The 22234-nt window shown below is 45.4% G+C and overlaps 2 protein-coding genes across 2 annotated transcripts in view; one reads left to right on the forward strand and one right to left on the reverse strand.

Moving 5' to 3' along the window:
• Positions 1-22234, reverse strand: part of LOC135399034 (uncharacterized) — a 291504-nt gene that overhangs the window by 61295 nt on the left and 207975 nt on the right. Inside the window, exon 3 of the mRNA XM_064630675.1 lies at positions 7377-7431. The gene's annotated coding sequence lies outside the window, so the exon portion shown is untranslated. The remainder of the gene's footprint in view (positions 1-7376; positions 7432-22234) is intronic.
• The window catches only part of LOC135399033 (sushi, von Willebrand factor type A, EGF and pentraxin domain-containing protein 1-like), a 155344-nt gene that overhangs the window by 8570 nt on the left and 124540 nt on the right, over positions 1-22234 (forward strand). The gene's annotated exons all lie outside the window — the stretch shown is intronic.

Genomic DNA, 22234 nt, shown 5'->3' on the forward strand with positions numbered 1-22234 from the left:
CAGCCTCGCTGTTGTTATTCCTTTCCCCGAAAATGTCGGAAAAGTAAAAGGAGACCGCCACGACAGCTGCAGTGCGTTTATGTAGCTTTCTCTAATCTGTGCCGGTCGAGCAAGAAGCATCTCCACTCGCATGTTTGTAACGAAACCTACTTCTTATGTATGCGTACCAGGTGGCGAATTTCCCCGTTCATCATCATCAGTGTATTTGTTGTCGTTGTTGTATGCGTACCTTGGAACATTGCGCTTTCGGACTCTCTGCACGAATGCACTCCCGTGGATTAGGTGTCCTCGGTATAAAACTATTTTATGGTGGTGGCAGGAAACGCACGTGCTGAGGAAACAATGTGGTTGCCTCAAAATGTGGGCAAGAGGTGCGTTCGTCGGGGCCAAGTATAATGACTGGGTGGCGCCGTCACAGTTGTCATCGAGCTTACGTTGTTAAAAATGAAAAGTCGTGAGAAACGCGTAAGGTCACCAAAACGGCATGCGGGACATAATGTTCACATAATGCGAGTTCCACGTTCTTTTTTTTTTTTTTTTCATTATTGCCTTTCATCATCCTTCACCATTGTTATTGCCTTAATACCTCCATAAAGTTATCTGTGAGAGGGGCTCATTATTTCCTTCCCCCACATCACCACCCGCAATGAGGTATAGGGGGGGGGGGGGGTGTCGAGGTAGCTTGCCGTTGTTGGCCGCACTCAAGTGGGCATCGTCACGACTATAGCAAAAAAAAAAAAAACGAAAAGAGGTATAGAGTATCGCCCATGGCGATGAAACTCTCCATTCATCACCTTTCAATCAAGTTGTTGTTTTGTTCTCTCTGAGAAGCTTAATTAATATCAAATACGGGCAAAGAAGATAAGTCTGCAGACAAACGTCACAGTCTCATTATAATTCCATTAGAACGCTGACATTTTTTTCGCCCCTTTCGCGGAAAGGTGAGGTGCAATCTGCTCCAAAACCCATCTCAGAAAGAAAGGCGATTCTGCCCCGAAATATTGCACGCATACTTCGGCGGACGGCGAAGCGAGACAAGGAGAAAACAACAGTGCCCGGTACCTGAGCCTAACCCACAAAGAGGGACTCCCACAGGAAACCGAAAGAACGGTGTTATCTCCCACGGGAGGGGTATATGTTTATCCACACAAAAGGAGATGTCAGCCAGGCAAGTGCCAGCTTGCTACTCCTACTCTCCTGGTACTCCTGCTCTTGCTACTCCACGAACCAGCAATATTACTCTGTTTAATTATAGGAAGTCGATACTGTCTCGTGCCAATGTGCAAAGAAAAACTCTATCGGGGTCCCTGTCAGCACGACTTCATCGATCATAGCATATACCTTTGTAGCGAGATGAAGCCGTACCCTCAGTGCATCGACGTCGACGGGAAGGGTTCGCCGTGTTCGAAGGCTCAAATAGAGCATCATCTTGATTGATTGATTGATTGGTAAAAGAAAAAATGGAGATGCTAGTCCCGAGCCACTCGGGATCATCATCTTCCGTGATACCGTTCAATCGATTTTAGTAACGAGTCATACGCATGCGGAATATAAAGTGCTTTACTTAGAGACTTCTGTCCGAATTAGAGAGGCAAATTAGCACTGAAGTATACGAGGTATTTGCGAGTGTACATGTCCTCGAGAAAGAAACGTGTGCAGAAGGAATTCGCGTCTGTTCGTCTGCCGCCGCTCTCTGGCTTCTTCGACGACTGTCATATTTCAATCCCGCGCTTCGGTCTCGTTTGATGTCGGCGAGGACTTTCGGGAATTTCCATTTTAAGAATGCCCTGATTGATGCTATACATCTTGTAAGTTGTCAGCGACTCTAGGACTTTAACTCTAACTTTAGTGTGGCGCTCTATCTTCCACTTTCTTTCTGGACGAAATTCCATGGCGTCAATGCTCCACAGGGCGGGCCATGAGACGTCCTTGTGAAGTTCCAGGAGGCGTGTCAGTCATCAATTTTACTGCAGAGGGAAGCGTTTATCTGAAGTCTTCACGAACCAGTACGATTCAGAGCACGCCTACTCTCAATACATGCTGTCGTGGTGGGAGATGATGACACCACTTTTTTGAGGTGAAAACGTCTCTAAGTTCGGTTTGGTATAGCCAGGTCAAAATTTACGATATGCAACGAAATTATGCCGAATTTCATGACACGGTAATTCCGTGTGTAATAAACCGATAGTAACCAACCAGCAAAATCCAGATAGCTTACAGGTGTGGGTCAAGCAGAAGAAAGCATAAAGGGGAAAAGGAGAGATGTTAGGCACACTCACTGGTTCATAATGTCAGAGACCGCGCGAACACAGTGTCACAGAAGTTGTCACAGAGTGTTTTGTTTTCTCTCTCTTTTTTTCTGACTCTTTTGTTCCTCCCACAAATGCGTTTTGGAGTAGCTAGTCGTGACGGGGTCGGGACTAACATCTCCATATTTTTCTTTCATTTCCAATTCCAGCTTACAGGTGTAAGATTTGAGCCAACAAGATTATTGCGGCGACTGACGCAATCTCTGGGCGTGGCGGGCGCGTACGAGAGAGACGGAAATATAGGGGTACGCGTACTTCGCTGGCAGTCTATCTTGCGAACTCGTGAAGCTAGGACGCCGATCGAGGTGTCGTTGGAAAGCGCTTGAGAGGTTCCGCGTGGCTGAACTGGTTAAAGCGTCCGGTCATTGGTACTGGCCAGGGCCGCGCTGAGGACCGGGAGGTAGGGGGTTCGAATCCTACAACCGGCTGTGCTGTCTGAGGTTTTCCCTGTGCTCTCCGGCAGACTTTCCAGACGAACGTCGTCACAGTTCCCCATGAAGTCGGCCCAGGACGCGTACTGACCCCCGTTCCCGCCCTCTTTCCTGTTGTCCTCTCTCGATCTGTCACGTCTGTACGCCGCTCGCTGATAGCCACAGTTGCTTCGCAGCGCTAACACGGAATAAAAAAGTTTAGAATCTTTCATAATTATTTAAAAGTACAATATACCTACATGCACTAAAAAATGTATCAGCTACAAGTCCACAAATACCTGGTTTCAGAAGCTATTTCATTCACGTGTTTGGTAACGCCGGCTTATATTATTCGTCTAGGTGCTGTCCTAGACATTAACATAAAAAAAAAAAACTGGTACACATAAGGAAATTTAACTGAATCCATCACTTTACAAGCAAACTTTTGAAAGTGAGAAAAATAAAATGAAGTTTCCTTGCGTAGCCGACGACCAGTACCTCTCGAAAACTTAAACACAAGTATCTTAGAAATATGGCGGGAAAACAGCTGACTCTCATGCGGCCTTTTCTTTTTTCTTTTTCCCTCCCACAGTACTTGTCTCCTCGTGCCATTTATTTCGACCAAGTGACATCACATACTTCTGCCTAGAAAATGAGCCAAGAAGAAACTGCTTCAAGCTGGCTCGATGTGAAAGAAAAAAACTTCTTCTCTTAACTGTGTGTTTGCTGGAGCTATATGCGGTGAAAGAAAAGTAGAATACCGTGTATCCAAGAGCACGATATTTTCTGCGGGAACACGCCCATATCGTGGAAGCCTTGGGCCGCTATTAAAGCATAACGGCCCGCAATCACGCTATATATACGCGCGTGTGCTAGGGCAACCCTTTGTGCTTTGCAAAGAGATACGCAATAAAGACCAAAGTCAGATGCATAGTCTATAGGACCTTGCCGTTCTGAGGCGTTGGTATTCATTGCGAAGTAATATCAAACGTCACAGCTTAATGACATAGACCAACCTTGTTGCATGGAAACTATAGATCGATCAAGAAACAGTCTTTTTCCTTACAAACAAACAAACAAGTGAAGTTTTCTTTTACCGATTAGTCAATCAAGTGACTAGAGAAATAGCTACACTAACATAGTCTCCTCTTATTTTTCTCGTAATCGTTGCTTGTTTCTTTTTGTTGTTGTTGTTGTTGTTGTTTTTTGTTTTTTACTCGCGAATATCACCACGGTCATTCTCCCGCGATGATGATGATGATGCTAGGAGAAAAATATGAAAAAATATTGTCAGCACGGGGACAAGTTCCTCCAGAGTTTGAAGTACAGTGAACTGATTGTTAACGAAGACGAGAAATTAGAAAAAAATTGTCATTTATTTGTCATACAACTCCAGTACTTGGCTAACGTTCCCAGTTTTACTGTCTCTCGTTTTTTTCTTCTGATCTATTTATATCCATTAATAAATGACATGGGGCTCAAGGTCTCAAGATTCCATGTCTGCATTTCTTTTTTCCTCCCGTTATTTTCCATTTTTCCTGGGAAGTGCCTACCCCACCAAAATTGGGTGACGGCAGACATGCCACCCTCCATGTGGTAACGATTGTTATAATTACGGTCATGAAAAACGTAGTTTGTCGCACAACACCCATCGAGATGCTCCGGGACGATCAGACAACCCAGAGACTCCACTGAGAGAGTGACAACTCTACGTTTTCGTTATTCTCATTACAAACGTCACATGATAAAGCTTTTGAGACTCAAATAGGCGAGACATTAAAGAAGTTCGGTGAGAATAGATGAAGCGTATCACCTTCAAGACTTTGTTGAATAAATATCGAACCGCTTCACTTATGGATGTTTGCCAACACCTGACCCCCAGAATGTCAGCTGTCGAAATTCCACGGGCTCCGAAGGATAGATTACACTCTAGATTTATAATACAAACTCTACGATCACGGCACCCCTATCTTTAAAAGCTGGATGGAGGGTACAAAAGGAGGGCACAAAAAAAGGAAAAGAAAGAGACAACTTTTCTTAATGACCGTGTTATGATGATTTTCGCCTTCGCCTCACCAAATTATGCACGTCATTCACCTACACATCCACACCGAACAGGTAACCTTTGCACACAGCTAATTAAAGCTGGTTAAATTGTTGGTGGAGGATATATTTATTACAAAAAAAAAGGAAAAGAAACGTCAGCCAAACGGAACGTCGGCTTGCTATTCCGCAAAGAAAAAAAGAAAAAGAAATGAAAGAAGAATAAAAGAAAATAATTAGGAAATAAAGGATAAACTAACAAATGGTGAAGGAATGAGATAGATTAAAGACAAATGTGACTTAAAAAAAGATGACTAAGAAACGGTGATAGAAGGTCGAGATTAATTAAAGAAAAAGATTACTTTACAAAAATGATGCACAAAATGTTAATGTGTTGAGGGTGAGGGTGGGACACTGAAAAAATGGGATGGCACGACTTGAGTTCACAGGCTGTTCGTGAGACCTATATGCCGCTCAGGAACGTCAAAACTGCTTTGGTCACAAACCGCGCTGCGTGGCATGTCGTACTGGGCCAAGCAGAGTGGCCAGAGAAAAGTCTGTGCACCGCAGCTCATACATACATCATCATATACATTAGGTTAGGTTAGCTAACTTTAGTTAGGATAGGTCAGGTTGGGGTTAGGTTAGTTTAGGTTAGGTCACCCGTCGTCTGCTCGCACCGACGGTCACATGGAGCCACTCAGAAAGAGGACAGCGCCGAGTTATCGCTTCCCCATAGATTGGAACGTCTATACGTCGGAGCGTCCTGTCAAGCGAAAAGGACGCGGAAGCTGCGCGAGGGCTGTCGGTCGCAGTGTCAAGTTCATTAACATGTTCCCCTGTAGCTTGAACGGTACACGTTCCCTTCCCGCCCATGCATGCTGGGACGGGTATGTTTCAGACGGCACGGAAGCATTTCGAAGCGCCTAATTTGCATCGGGAATGGACGGCACCGAAAGTCGGTGAGCGGGGCGGTAACATGTGGCGTGTTGAGTTTCCTAAAACAGCACCGCATGGAAGAAGGAAGAACTGAGAAGTGGGGTTCGAAGGAATGAATCAGAATGAACTGATAAAGTGTGAACGTTTTTGACGTTGCTTATGAAACCCAACAACAACAACAACATATATATTGTGATGATGAAGTGGGGAGGTTTTCCACTCTAGGAGTGGAACGCTACCCCATAGCTAGGGGTCTAATATGAGTGGTGACAATGATGAGTGATGAAGATGAGAGATGACGGGAATGATCGAAGTGGCGATGACGATGCTGGACGTGATCGTGATGGTGGGAATGTCCGAGGGCGCTGCTGGGGTCATAATGAGTCCTTTAGGCCTGTCGCCTCAAAGAAGTCAACCACGTGAAACCCACTTAGCGAAGTAGCATGGTGAAGTTGTTACCGATTATAGTTACGTTATAGTATATAGTATAATTAAGTTATAGTTATCATGGCTGTTGACCACCGTGCAGACGCAAATTATCAGTTTAGTGAGGCAGCTAACTCATGCCAGTGGTATAGGACGTTTGGAATCAGTCATATATTAAAAGAAGCAGAAAAAAAAAACAGCATGTTTTTTTTTCTCTTTATCTCTCTCTCTCTCTATCACGCACATACTCATACATACAGTCAGGCATGTTTGCTTTAGTACATAAGTAGAGTGGAGAAGCTGGTCTTCCGATAGGGCCTCCCCCCCCCCCCCCAATATCTTCATATTTCCTTTCTCCGCTCAACGTAACCTGGTAAGCAGCGCACAGTATGAGCTACCGTTGAGATTGCTTTTTCGGCACGCCTCTGGTATGGCTAACATTTCTCTTGTTTCTGCGTTTTTAACTATTAAACATACCCCCCCCCCAGACTTTTTCATAACTTGGGCTCGTATTGATGGAGAGCTTTGGTAAGTTTTTTTTTCTCGGGGGGGGGGGGATTTACGTTTATTACGGAAAGGTCAGCCTGACCAAAGGTCCGACTTGCTATTCCGGTTGGTCCGCTTAGTATCTTCCAGCTAAGCAAGAGCATATAATTTTAATTATTCAGGAAACCGAAATCAGTTCTATAATCTTTTTTTTTTTTGATTGGGTGTTAGCGCCGCGAAGCAACTGTGGCTATGAGCGACGTACAGATGTGAACAGACGGAGAGAGGATAGCAGGAAGAAGTGGGGGACAGGGGGGGTTAGTATGCGTCCTGGGCCGACTTCAGGGGGAACTGTGCCGACATTCGTCTGGAAAGTCTTCGGAAAACCCAGGGAAAACCTCAGACAGCACAGCCGGTGGTAGGATTCGAACCCACCACCTCCCAGTCTTCAGCACGACCTTGGTTACCACCAACGAGCGGACGCCTTAGCCCACTCGGCCATGCCGCTGGTAGTTCTATAATCAAACTCACTATACAGGAAGACGCGAGTTGTGATAACTTTCGTGTCTGGGCTTTTAACTCAATGTTTGCCAGGACTTTGACGGCCTTCCCCATTTTTTTTTTCTTTTTCGATCACATCACATCACTTTGACGGCCAACTGTGAAAATGACTCAAGTTCTAGTGCTTTAAAAAAATGTATCTGTTAAGGGTTAAGAAACGAAGTCATCAAGCCCTATTGCTGGAAAAATGTTCCGTGCTTACTTGAAGGTCACGGCTGTCAAGTGCAGTTGAAGACGAATCCTGACTGTCCACCATTCTGGAGGAGAAACAAACACAAAAAGGGGGTGTCAGACGCGTTCAGTAAAGCGCAAAAGCTAACGGCGCCCGGATTTTTCAAAAGCACGCTTTGCAACCGGTAATGCCCTTTTCAAGTCATACAGAATCTTACATCGCACTCGAAGCGGAATACTTTTCACTACACAATTCACTTCGAGTTACAAAGGCACGTGAAGCGGCAAATCGCTCCGTGCAAACCCAAAATTTATTATCGCTCGTTTCGTGCAAACAGCGTCCCATTCGCATGATTCTCGCATTATACTTAATTCTCCATTGCATGACAATGTCAGCGATCTTCCTTTGAATGGACCGCCGTTTGCTACCCAGAATAAAAAAAGAAAAAAGAAAAGACCGCGCCCGAAAGTGGGTCGGACGCACACGAACCCTTTCAGCTACTGTGTCTCGAAGACTACTCGGCTCTCTGTCTCACGGTAGGTGAAGAATAACAATGATAGGACGTGCACAATAAACGAGGGAAGCGTGTGCGCATGCGCGAAAGAAGGCGCGAGAATTAGCGCGTACCGGTGACATAAAGGAAGGCTGATGTTGAAAGCATGCACCGTCTTTGGAGTCAGCAGACATCAGCACTTATACTGTGGACGTCCTCGTAGCTGTATAGGAGGGACAATATGTTCGCCTGCGTACATTGCGGATGAGAATGACAGTGAGGGAAATGGATGGAACCTGGTGTTTCTAGACATTAATTATTCAATGAATTGCAGAAATTCAATTGTACTGCTTGATTGTTCAGCTTGGCGGCTTCGAACAACAAAAAAAGAAAAAAAAGAAAAAAAAACATCTCTGTCGTAAAATACTAGATGAATTTTTCCTATCCACCGAGCAGCTGACCTACAATATCTCATGAAACCCATAAACACGTCATCCCTAGCGCTTTAAATATCAAGCCTATAACCAGGACTGTGCCACAAGAAGAACAGTCTCTGTCCGTAATATCGGCGGCTCTCTCGACCTGAGGCACTTCCCTTAACAGTACAAACACTTGGACAATAAAGGATTCGCAGTATAGAATAGCAAATACTACAAAAAAGTATTTGAGATATGTTTAAGACAATGGTCACCAAATGGATTGTTTGTTTTTCTTTCATTTAAGCACGGGCAATACTGGCGCGTAGTAGGTAATGCATTTCACAAAGTCAACCTTCCTCTGATATTAACCTCTGTGAAGCGGGATATGGGGTCCTGGGGCTATGGCTACCGCGGAGAAACATCCCATGTAACCTTCAGTTTTCCATCATTTATTGTTGGTGCTGTTCCTCTTTTTGTTTTCAAAACAATCTACTTGACCAAACAGAGCTCACATTGGACCAATAATTTTGTTGACCGAAAAACGAGAATTCCAGGAAAGAAGGTCAAGCTGGAGGTCTAGAAGACGGATTCCATATGGTGCAGGTGACACGAAATGGAAACGGGATGCGAAAAAAAAAAGTGCAAAGCCGAGCCTGGTATGAACACAGACAAACGAACAAAGAGTACGAAGAAAAAGAGTAACTCTGCTGAGGCTGAAAGACAAACAGGCGAACACAACACTTCAAGGTTTCTAAGAACATGACCAGTTGAAATAATTGAAAAATCGTGCTCACCAGATGGCGCTGCCTCGTACTTGTGTTGTATGTACGTGGGTGCGCGAGAAGACATGTAGGAGAGAATGCGAAGACAGGCAGTACGTGTCCCGTTAGTCGATTGAGACCCCTGGGTAAGTTGGTGAAAAAAAAAAAAAAAAAAGCTTGGCGTAATTGGTTAACGCACTCGACTGGCACTCGAGAAATGTGTGGTTCGAATCCCCTCCGCTCTCTGGCTTTTCCAACGGCTGCCATATATCATTTCAACAAAGAGTAGTTAGATTAATGAGTAGAAAATAGCGAAAAAAGTAATTAAGAGGGGATATCACCCGCGGCGTTTCGTCGTTTCTGGGCAGGAGATGGCGCCGGGATCTACCCAGCCACGAGGTGGCGCTAGGGGCGCCGAGTGCTGTAACTAGCGCCGTTGTTCAAGAAGCGCGCGATACAGCGCGGTGGCATGTAGTCCCCACAGCATGCGTGACCCTGTTGTTTTTGTTCGCCCCGACTTCGCTCGGGATGCGCGGTTAATCTCCTAAGAAAGGAGGGGTTCTTGAGGAGAACGCAGCTTTGAGGAACAAACGCATCTATTCATGTGTCTGTCGGCTGCTTCCTTGGTTTGCACTCTGTTCGACTTGTGTATCGTTTTGCTGCTTCACCAAAATCTCCCGGCTGGAAGAGTAGAAAACGGTTCACGATGGCGAAATAATTTATTCTGTGTTGGCATCAGTGGGGCTGTACTTATGCTATGCAATGTTCGTTTGTAATACCCTCACCAATTAAACAAAAAGTACTAACTTGTGAATTTCGCATGTGATGGTCCCAACCGTCTACCCCATGAAGGTGCACCTTCAGCAACTTCATTTTTGCGACAATTCCCGAAATCGGCACCTAGTGGCTAGCACGTGGTCCGCCAATTTGACCGAATGCTGCTCAGTTGAATGCGGTTTTGTTCAAGACGTTTGACTGAACGCCACTTTTGACTGAACACCTCCTTTTGTGTACAAATTTTACACGAGAGTATGACTTGTGTATTTATTCTCGCTCGGTACTGAATAAGAAAAAAAAAGCACACACATACACATCATATACATGTTTTCTTTCCCTTTTGTATCTTCGCGCAGAAAAAGTATCAGCTTGGAATGTCCGAATACGATCATTTGGGCTGGAGTTGAACATGTGACAGGGATGGGCAGTATTTAAATACATTGTATTTAAAATATAAATACATGTATTTAAAATACGTATTTAAATACAGGCAAGAAAATGTATTTATATTTATATTTAAATACCGTTTTAGGCGTCTTTATATTTAAAATACACTTAAATACACATATCTCATCCTCCTGTATTTGTGGGCTTCTCTCGAGTTCCACATCGTTAGCCTCCAGCGATGAAGGATAGCTTGGTTAGAGGCTACAGGTCACTCATCTCGTGTGTTCAGGGATTTCCGTCCTTCTAGAAAACACCACAATGCGCGAATGAGGGCATCGCCGCCCCGGTTGCAGCGGGAGGAACTGGACAGGGCAGACAGACGGGACAAGAACTTACAACGACGACTCAAAACCGGCAAATAAACACTTTATTCAACATACAGAAAGTGGATGAAGCGATAACGGGTTCATTAGCTGGTTTTGAGTCGTCGTCGGTTCTTCTCCCGTTACCGTCCTAACACCCCCTTCGCTGCTCCTGAGACTCAAGGTGACGTTTCCGTTCAATGGAAAGTCGGTCCACGCAAGATGCTAAAATCATCACACTGCATCACGGAAAAATAAAGAAATTTTTGTGGGCATTGTGTGCAGCAGAGATGCATCCATACGTGGCTCCATTTATACACTAATTTAAAAGAATAATGTGCCTAGACGGCTCAAAGTATTTACGGAAGTAGTTACAGTATTTAAATACTGTCTTATTGTATTTATATTTTGTATTTAATTACTTTCAACATAAAGTATTTATAAGCAGTATTTAAATACGCGAAAACATGTAGTATTTTGTATTTATATTTAAATACCCGAAAAGTGTATTTATGCCCATCCCTGACATGTGATATTGCCATTATCTTATACTTTATGCACGGACGCAGGGATGCAACCGTCCCCTGTTGCGCGTGCACGTCTTGAAGTATAAATTAATGCCAGAACAAACGTTTAGCAAATAATCTGAATGCTAGCAAACAAAAATACGAAAATAATGGTAACTACTTGTAATAAATAAAGCTAAACAATAACGACCAGTAATGGCAGGAAAAGGGTGCTCGGTGTTGCTCGTGCATGCCCCATAAGCGGCGGAAAGAAAGACTGTCTCATTGAGAACTCAGCCCTTAAACCGGTAAATGATACTTAATGAATTAATTAAGTAGTTTTGTCAGAATCCTTCAATGTCCATAAAAACATTTTGGGTGCTCAACAGAACCGCGCTGTACGTACACTTTAAGTGCACTATAGCAAACGATTGCGTATCTGACATATGTGCTATTATATACTAAAACTCTGCCACAAAATTTTGTTTTCCTTTGTTTTCATTGCTGAGATAAGATGACATTGTTGAAAACTAAGCAACATACTGCAAAGATACAGCAAAGACAGAGAGAGAGAGAGAAAAAAAGTCAACTGGACCGTTTTTCTTTTCTCTCTCGCTGACCGGTATCATTTTTTCCGGGGCCATTCCTACGGGACTATTCTTTCTGGGGCCATTTCTTCCTGCACCCGAGACCGACATCGCAAGAAACTGTTCACATGTGCGCACCTCAACGTGAGAAGAAAATCATTCAACGCAGCCGGCGCTGGGCTTGAACTCGTTAGCACGGGAAGGCAAGTACAACGACATGTCCATTCACCAAGTCGGATCAACTGGAAAATATGTAGTGCTTGACAGGCTCTTCGCAGAGCTCCCGCAATCATAGCCGCTCAACCTGCTTGTTTCCGTTCCTCACTCTCCTTTCCGTTTCTGTTTGTTTTTTCGTACTGCATGACGGCATGTAGCTGAGAAGTCCACTACCTACTACACTACCACTTCCACTACCACTTCATAACATATGAAGCTGACCTATCACACCCCCAGTGATAGCATAGAAAGTGGTATTTGCTTTAGAAATACCTGGAGAACTTCCACCGCACACAGCGTCCAAATCCCGGTTGTCGTGCTGCAATCGGTGCAGGTATACAAAGGCCGGAAGTTTAGCAATTTTCCTCCTACTTCGCGATTTTTTTGGGGAAAATCAAACCATTAAATTTTAATGAATATTTTTTCCTGCCAAGGCCCCAAGGAATACTTCAACAGGAAAAATCGCCAGACACGTAACTTTCATAGATATTGCAGGAAAAAAAAAAAAAAAGAGGAAGTATGCGATTTTTCCAAAATTCGCTACAATCGAGCGCAAAACACGCAATGAAGAGGTCGGAAGAGACGCCTGAAACCAACGCAGTTTTATAGAACGAGCCTTCCTGTACAACATATTAAAAAATCTCGAGGGTGTTTTTTCGTATACAGAAGAAAATATTTTGGCGGGTGCCGAATTTTCAGTTGCTCAGCTCATCATCGCCGCTCGTCCCTGCGCCAAACATATCTTTCGACGCTTCCAGATGTTCGGAACAAACACGCGCACAGGACCAAGCGAATCGACGGGACAGTCCGAACTGCAAGGACGAGCCCAATACCGAGAATAGCAAGCTGAGTCATTACATGACCACTTGTGCCCGCTTCTCAAAGGCCGGCAGGAAAAAGAATAGCCCCGCTGTAGTGGAGCTTGGCGCCCTTCCCCCTTTTTTCCTGGGAAAGGGAAGCTCAGATAGTATGCTGAAATAAGGGTCACACTTGGCGGATAAATACCTTCTGGACGTAAAGCCCGCGTCGTGGCAGCACCGGGCGGCAAAAAAAAGTTGTCCCGAGGAAGCGCTGTACCTACACTCAGATATTTTCATTTATCTCAAGAACGGCTGACTTTACACGCGAGATAGTGGTACCAAAACGTGCAGGACACATTTTAGAAGAAAATGGATTGAGCAAATGTCGCCTAGGATTATTTCTTTTTCTGCTATTCGCTTCAGAAGTCCAAGGTCAATTTTTTGCTATTTTCCACACGTTCTACAACGTCTCAACGAAAAATCCAAGCGAAAATTGAAAATTTGATGAATCCATTTTCTCATAATTGTCAAAAGCTATCAAAAGAGACCGATATCGTGAAGATCGGACGGGTATTTATCGAGAAAAACAAAAAAGTTTGCCCCATAGAAAATACATGGGGCCGCGACGGGTGGTATCCCCTCTTAAAAAGTACCGAGCTATATACTAATGAAAGTATTTAAAATACGATATTTTGAGTACGATACTCATGGTGCGTACGTACACGTTAAGATGAAATAGCATACACGCAGACAAGACGACGACAAGATCCATGGCAACGAAGGCTGAGCTCGGGAACAACAACAGAGCGTAACGTGACGTAACGTAACACAACACATCACGAGCTCGTGTTATGTTACGTTACGTCCGGTTGTTGTCATTGTCGTCCTTCGTCACCGTGGATACGTACAAGCCCGTGCTACGGCTGTAATACGCGGCGACACATGAAAGCTGCGCTCGTAAGATCTACAAATCTCCGTGAACAGCTGAAGACCGACTCTAACACTTTCGCTCTTTCGAACGCTTTTAACGCCGAAGATAATGTTACTATGCATTCACTGTAAGCTACCATGTCGAGGAGACAAGAAAACTGAATTTTGCCTTGCAATCCGTGGTGTGCAACAACCAAGAACATATAGCTAGCGCGTTAGCTGATCAAAAATCGGAAGCCGAGAAATTCATGGATGGAAGGATGGACGTATGAATAAAAGAAACATAAGAGGGTGTAGTTTTACAAATGTGGGTCCGTCTATTCCATGACACTTAGATGGGCACTAAAAAGCGCTAAGAGAACATGCTAGGTAGCGACGAGAGTTCGCGTCGGATGGTCACGTGTTTTGTAGCGATGGAGCTGATTCGTGTAGACGCTAATCTGATGGCCAGATAGACAGCTTTCCGACCCAGATAAGTCGAAGGGCATGTCGTTTCTCGAGAAGCTTCCCGGAGCTGCAATAAATTATCGCGTAAGCGCTCCATATTTCGACTGGTTAATGTGATACGGTTTGAACTTGCCATCTTGGGCGTTTTACGTGGAAAGATGTTTGAATATCCGTCACTTTCCCGTTACTGCAATACACGAAGCGTCTCCTATCCTGACTGGTAGTTGTGCCGCGACGTGAAGATGACGTGTGGCTATTTTCAACTGGGCATTGCAGGGCGAGGCACGAGGCACAGGCCTTCCTGCCGACAAGAAGGGGTGGGGGAGGAGGGTATGTTTAATGCTGATAGAAAAGGAAAGGGAAGGTCAGCCATGATGGAGGCTTGCTATTGCCAAAAGCAAAGATAAACAAACAAAACGGAAGAACAAACACAGACACGTGAGATTAATAATAATAATTGGGTGTTTACGTCACGAGACAACTGAGATCATGAGCGACGCCACAGCGGTCGGTCTGTGGATTGCTTTTGCCCACCTGAGGGTTCTTTAACGTGCGATGAAAGCTCATCACACGGCACCCCGTATTTAACGTCCCTCGCGGAAGACGGCGTGTCTAAGTAACTTGTACCCTGCCACCAAGTTGCTGGCGTTCGAACCCGCGATCTCGGGATCAGAAGGCGAACACGCTACCGACTGAGCCACCGAGGCCGGTGACGTGAGATTATGGAGCAATACAGAAAAAGACAGCCCCTTCACTAGTCCCTGCGCAGACAGTCATGTAGGAGGTATCAGAGAGAGCCCAAGGGTTTAGCTTCTACGAAGGAATAGTATCAGCGCAGACGCGACGTCAGCGTGCAGAGTAGGGCCAAGTAGCAACGGCAGGGAAAGCTCTCGCGGTAGCCCAGATGAGCGAGACGGCGCCCGAGACTGGACCGGTGACCTTCGTATCGCTGGCAGGCAAGGAGGACGTCTGCTTCTACATGACACGTGACAACAGGCCTAATGGACGAACCAGAGCTTTTCGATGAAAGATGAAAGTCACTGAAAAGGTTAGCCAGCTCTAGGACTCGAACCCACACCCCGTAGAGTGTGTGTATGCGTATAACATCCCATACATCTTCATCTCACTTAGAATAACTCATGAAATGAGCACCGCATCTGAAGCGGTGAAACACCCCGCGACACTGTCATAACATATTTATTGCTGTTGTATTTTATGGATGAATTCCCGCCGCGTGTGAAATACGCGCTCGGCGTCTCGCCGCTTTGCACAACATTCCCGAGACTGCCCGCTATATGCGACAGCACATCACGCACGCACCGAAAGAGTATATAATTCATGCACATAACGGAATCGATCTCAGGGGAAGAATTCGTACGAAACGCAAGTCATGTACAAGCGAACGCTTGCTCCGGAGCATGCGACGAGAGTTGCATGTACAAAGGGAGAGAGAGAAAGGAACTCGTACTTCAAGCCAACCGCTCTTCAACCGTACTTCAACCTGAAGGCTGTACGAGTCAGTGTGCCTTATCAATCAAGAAAGTTCTTCGCGTCGCTTCTCAGGACGGCACGGCTGCAGCTGCAACTTTTGTTACTCCTGTCTGAATATGAATTTGCGGGAAACAGCCGCTAGGGCACGCCTTACAAGCACGCCCTACCCCCGCCAGTTCTCCCTTGATACAAACGCAATTTTGTCTCCTGATACTCGTCCTCGTCTTTTTGGTTCTGTGTTTCACGCGTGAGTCAAGCTATACTTAATATCAGCGTCGTACCAGCACAGTTGTACGCAAACGCCGCACACGCAAAACAAACACTCAAGAGCTATGTGTCGTCTGCTCTCCTGCCTGGCATCCAATGCGTGACGTCACGGGCTACTCCCCGCGAGGTGGCAACTCAAACGGACGCTGGCATCCTTAATACTCTTTCGCGAGTAAACAACTAGCAGTTTTTGCAGTCGAAAAAAAAGGAAGAAGAAAGAAAAAATAACGAGTGCCTTTTTCTTTTAAAGGTGTTGGGGGCATGTGATGAAGTCATATAAAAAGATGAAACTTAAACGAGACATGAGAAAGTTTGCAGGAAAGTTGCGCGTTATTACAAGGTTCGAATAAATGACGGCGGGAAGTGGACATTTGCATAATCCTGGAGGGTACACTTTTCTTATTGGTAGAAATATTTCAACTTTCCGAGCTGCGAGCCTTCTGCAAACAAACGCGGGGCTTTGGAAAGAGGTCCCCCATTTTTGACAGCGTGAAAAAGGAGGTCCTTCCTGGGGAGTCTCGTGAAGAAAGCTGTGTGCTTCCGCCGCAACGCCAACGTGTATTTCGATAATTCTTTGTGCCCTTAAAATTATGTAAATAACCACGTAACTCATTCAAATAAATTACTTGCACCCGAACTTCCATCCGAACTTCATTTAATCATTTTTTTAAAATATACACATATGTTTAACCGAAAGAATATTGATTATATTTTACGCGCATATTATAATTGTGAGGATGAAATCCTTTCAGCTTCATCATCATCATATTCGTCACCTTCATCCTCTGCCACCGTAAAAAATGTGACAGAGAGAGAGAGAGAGAGATACATGATGACGATGATATGGGGATGTCTTCCGCTCATTGAGCAGTATGCTACCCCATTGCTATTGGGGAAAAATGACAGAATGGTGATGAGGATGATGCTGACGACGCTGACGGGGTCTTAGAGGGAGTCGATCAGGCCGGTAGTTTCAAGAGATTTGATAAAGGATTGCAAGACGGACATCTGCTTTCGTTTGTCCCGTAGTCCCAAAATGAGTCTGAGGTCAAGGGGTCGGCTGTGGGGTCAAGGGGTGTAAGGTGATACAAGTCTGCGTTGAGATATGGTAAAGTCATAAGTGTGGTATTGTAATTAGGGATTTCTCGCTGGTTCGATTGCGTCGCAGTACAGGAAGGCGCAATTTACTGACAATGGCATCACTGCAGCGGAAGTGCAGGGAAATTCAATAACACATAAGTGGCTGTTAACTGAATTAAAATATTTCGCAACGTGGCTCCGAGTATCCACAAGAACCTAGCACATGGCAGTTTTTTTTTTCATTTATTTATTTATTTATTTTTTGTTGGTTTGCTGTGTGTCCGAAAAGTTGCTTCAAGCACACTCTTCTTGACTCGGTGACTGGATGAGCGACGGGTGAGAATGGCGATAATGACGTCGACGCGGTATCCTTTTTATATTTCGTCTGTTTTGCGCCGACCGTGGAGTGCCCTGCACCCGTTTCGCGGGCTGTAGCTTTTATTGCCGCAGTGTCGCCATGTGGTCCTGGTAACATGTCATGTGCAACATCATTTTTGTTTACACTCGTCTCAGCGCTAACCGCTAAGCGACATATTCCCAGCGGAATAAGATCGGGTTCCGATCCCAGGATCCCGTTGATCCCGAAATCCCACCATATTTTCATTATTACCGGGAATTAGGGATAATAAGCTTCGGCTTACCTGACATCGAATGGTTGGTGATACGTGCGAGGAGGATGAGGAAATATACATTTTACTTACAAACATTGGAGGCTAAAGCAAAGAACGGTGTCTTACCGACCTTTGTGTTTAGATCACGACCTACTAGATTATAGCGACGATGTCATACGGACCCCTTCCCAGCGCCGCATTTGGAGGCTAGCGGTGGCGCTACTCTTCGGCCCGGTTATTGCTTCCTCAATTTCTACAGTACTCTGTACTTTAGCTTACCGTAGTATTTCTGTACAACCGATGGATGTCCCACTACAGATGCTTCCTTCTAAAGTTGATTATCATCATCATTCTACGCGTTTTCATAGGAACTGTTGCTGTCGTCTGCTACAGTAATCGTGCGTCCGTTTCTGCGCGTTCAAAATTCAAATTTCCATCATCCAATGGTGATGCAGATCCCGCGGGCCGATGAGTAGCGCCTCTAGCAGATCGTGCGGACAGCCTCCTCATAGGGTTTGCCGATTATGACATGGTCGCTATAATCTAGTAGGTCGTGGTTCAGATATCCCCTATATACCCGCGAAAAAAAGCCGTTGCAATCCGAAACCGTACCGACTGCATCGCCCACGGCCAACACGTTAGCTACTGACTCAACTCATAGCTCACAGCCAAGACCCACCACCAAGAAGAATTAAAACCCCTGCGAAATCAGAAACATTCTTCCCATCTCTCAGACTACGCGAAAGATTGCAGAATATCGCAGCTTTTTTCTTTCTTTCTTTTTACGTTGATTTCAAAGCGAAAGGAAAAGATGGAGACACCCTTGCCAGAAAACCAGACTCCGTTACTCCTTGCTACGGAGAAATAAAAAGTGAGAAGCGCAACACCGCATCCCATCGTCATACATGTAGTTGTTCAGCTACATGTGTGACGACAGGGTGAGGTATTTCGCCGCAGAAATTGCGATACCCTACCTTAGTGCAAGAGAAGAGCAACAACAACAATACATGATGGACGAGTTATGATGACATAGAATGCTTCCCCGCGGTAGCCGCAGGAACCTACCCCACCTCGAAGAGGTTAATACAAAAAAGGTGAACTAACGGTGAGCCCGAAGAGATGACAGGGCAACAACAACAACAACAATAAATGAAGAGGTGATGATGACGTGGGATGTTTCCCCGTGGTAGCCAGGGCAAAACGCATGAATAGGTATAGGAAATGCGCATTGTACTCCTATTTGCAATAGCGTGATTGCGCAGGGTATAAGATAAGAGAGGAGATAAGATTGGAGATAACATTAACAGCGCGTCTGTTCTAATAAACAGGTACGACCCTATATAGACGTCATTGATTACATAACACCGCCGGGCAAAGGATGCGGTGGGCACTATCAGCTTTATCAACCTATCAGCCGACGCGTTTTTCCCGCTTCTTGCCCACCACAACAAAATGTAACCTCGAACCAGTCTTCTCGTGACGTTACATGTTTGTAAACAGAGGGCCGTCTATACGACCACGTAGGGACTTTTGCACGAAAACCCCTATCCCATTCCGGGATTCCGGGAATGCAAAAACAGGTCGGAATCCCGTAGAGTAAGAGATGAACGTGTTTTGCCAGTGTAATTGCCAGCGATTCTTGTTACACGCCGCGGTAGCTTGCTACTCCGAAATATGAGTGCGTCGCATCGTCCGAATGTATCTTAGCGGCCGTGTCGTTACCACACCGTTGGGAACGGCCAGCTGAACAACCGGTTTTTAACCGCCGATTTCAGCGCCAGTCGCGGCCATTGTTCTGATCACGTGTTTCTTGACTGTCCTGTTGACCAGGACCTATCCAGAATACATTGAGTTCGCCTGGCACGCTATCGTCTATGGACCGATATGTCGCAGGGCACCGCTGTGGCGACGACCCTAAAGAATGTCGCTATCCTGACGCGTGCTTAAGAAACGCAGTTATAGGGCGAAATGGCCAACCACAGCTTCGATAGTGGCATATTTTTTCTTCAACAACAACAACAACTTTATTTTGATGATAAAGATGATGACTACGATGTTTTATCGTCAAAGGCGATACTTTATAAACGCCGCAATGCTAGCGGTAAGTATGAGAATGATTGACTCAGAACTGAAGCCTAAGATTGTCCAGACAGGTGAGTGTAGTGCTTTTACAGCGGTAGCTGTTAACGGGATGGTCTCGGGAAATTGCTGTGGCTGTGTCACAAAACCCTCGGTTTCGGTTTTATATTTTTTTAGTTTGTTGCCAAGTAATTGAGCTTCCTCTTCTTTTTTCTGTATCTATATAACAACACCATATATATTCTGATGATGAAGTGGGGAGGTTCTAGTGGAACGCTACCCCATATAGCTAGGGTGTCTAATGTGAGAGGTGACAATGATGAGTGATGACGATGAGAGATGACGGGAATGATCGGAGCGGCGATGGCTGAACGTGATCGTGATGGTGGGAATGTCCGAGAGCGCTGCTGGGGTCATGATGAGTCCTTTAGGCCTGTCGCCTCAAAGAAGCCAACTACATGACGTAAGGCCGCCCTGGAGTGGGCTGCGGTGTCCCAAGGGCAGAGGATTGGCGACAAGTTGAAGGGGCGGCAGCCAAGGGTGGCAAGCTGTGACTGCAGTGTACGCCTCTCGTTGATATAGGTCCGGCAGCGGAGGAGTATGTGTTCTACGTTGGCAAGTACACCACACTCGTTGCACATAGGGCTAGCCTCACAGCCTAGCTGGTAGCGATAGAACGGAGTGAAGGCCACATTCAGACGTTGCCTGTGGATGAGCGACTTCAGAGGACCAGGAAGCTTTGCAGGCAGCCGGTATGACAGCGTTGGGTCTACACTTCCCAAAGAGGACCTAGTTGGAATGTATCTATAATTGCCTGTCAACTTCCTTGGTAGCGCTAAAATAGACGGACGACACAAGACGAACACATATATACACAAGCGCTACTTTGAACAACACTTTTACTGACATGAACTCAGGTATTTTACCATAAAAAAAGAAAAGAAAACGTTCCTTCTAAGTCAACGCCAGGGACGGCATGCTGATGCAAGTATCGACCCCTTTGCGGCGTCCATATATTTTAGCGCTACCAATTAAGGAAGTCAATTGACATGTACTACCAACACGCTCAAAGGAAAGTCTTAACTATAATTGCCTGTATACAGTTTGCGCACAGTCCTTAAAAAAAACGCTCTTTTTACGATGCCTCCCATGAGGCGCAATAACATTTTTTTGAGGTCAGAGTAATGACGGACTAGATTCCCAGCGCATAAATCTTTTCGGCGTTCACGTAACTTTTGAGGAACGTCGTGACGTCACGGGTAAGATAGAGGCGCCACGGTCTAATTTCACATTGCGCGTTCGGGGAAAGTTGGACGAATTTCATGCGGCCTTCAGGTTACGCTTCGTTAAGCGGTACTACTAGCCGCATATATTCGTATGACCCGCTTTTTCTAATTTTGATTCGCGCACGATTCATTCCATGATGCATCAAGGCCATGTGGCTTGCGTTGGTCACACCTTGAAGATGTTGAAGCATGTTTCAATTGAGTTAGATGTTAGTTATTAGCGAATGGATTGTTTGCTGTTCGATACGTGCGTGCGCATAGCAAGAAACGTCAGCCGATGAGGGTTGCTGTGGAATGGGGTAAGCCATTCCGAGGAATCGAGGTTTGTGATAATTTAATTCCTTTCAATTCCTCGGAATGAAAAGGTATGGTCAATTCCCACTCCTGGAAAGGCTTGGCTACCACATTCCATTCCTTTAATTCAATCAATAAAATTAAAGGGACCGGTAACCATACTGGCTATCCCAGCAGTGCTATAGAGGATTGATTGATTGATTGATTATTTAAAAGAAAACCAGGCTATAGAGGAGACTGACATTGCCCAGCACGGAAAAAGCACAGAGACAAGGCTATTTCGCTCTTGATCGTGTGCAGTTGCGGTGCGTGTGTGTGCAAAACGCGCGAGGGCAGAAATCAGCGGATTGAAACCAAGACTACCTCCGGGCCTCCCAGACCATTCCCACATTCCAATTCACTTCCTGCGAAAAAAATAAGTAATTCCATTCCCATTCCATTCCTAGGACAGTTTCCACCATTCTATCCCAGTTTCATTCCGGGCTCTGTGATAAATCTGGAATGATCCCGGAATCATTCCAACTGCGCAACCCTGTAGCGATATTGAAACGAAATTACACCAATGCTATTACAATCTCAAATCCTGGCTTCAGTTATCTGGAAAATATGCTGGACATGTCAGCAAATTCTAGACTGGAGCATCAAGGTAAAAAGCAGGCTGCTTCCTACTTTCTTTGAAGCCTTCGTGTCGTGTCGTTTTTCTGATGTTCTTACTATGGATTGTATGTGTGTCATAGAATGGATTACATCCAGCGGCTTGCCTGCCTTATCCGTAACAGAGCGGAAGGGCAAGCATTGTGTCTTGTCCCATCCTACAGTTGGCAATACAAAACAGAGTGGAACCCAGTTTGCCGACAGACGGCTCCGTAGTCGCCGAGTATACCTTCTCAACGTCAGGAGTTTCGTTTACGTCTCTGTCCAATGCAGTGTGTAGCACTTCACAGCTTGTTGTGCATCGATCGCAGCTCTCGGTGTCCGTCAGGCACTCTGCATAGCGTGCAGTCTGGTGCCGTGCTGTGCTTTATTATCGTAGAAGACATGACCTTCAGCTTGGGGTAAAGACGCAGACGGCACACGAAGTGGACAGGACGACTC

The sequence above is a fragment of the Ornithodoros turicata genome, chromosome 6 (genome assembly GCF_037126465.1).
Source record: "Ornithodoros turicata isolate Travis chromosome 6, ASM3712646v1, whole genome shotgun sequence".
NCBI lineage: Eukaryota > Metazoa > Arthropoda > Arachnida > Ixodida > Argasidae > Ornithodoros > Ornithodoros turicata.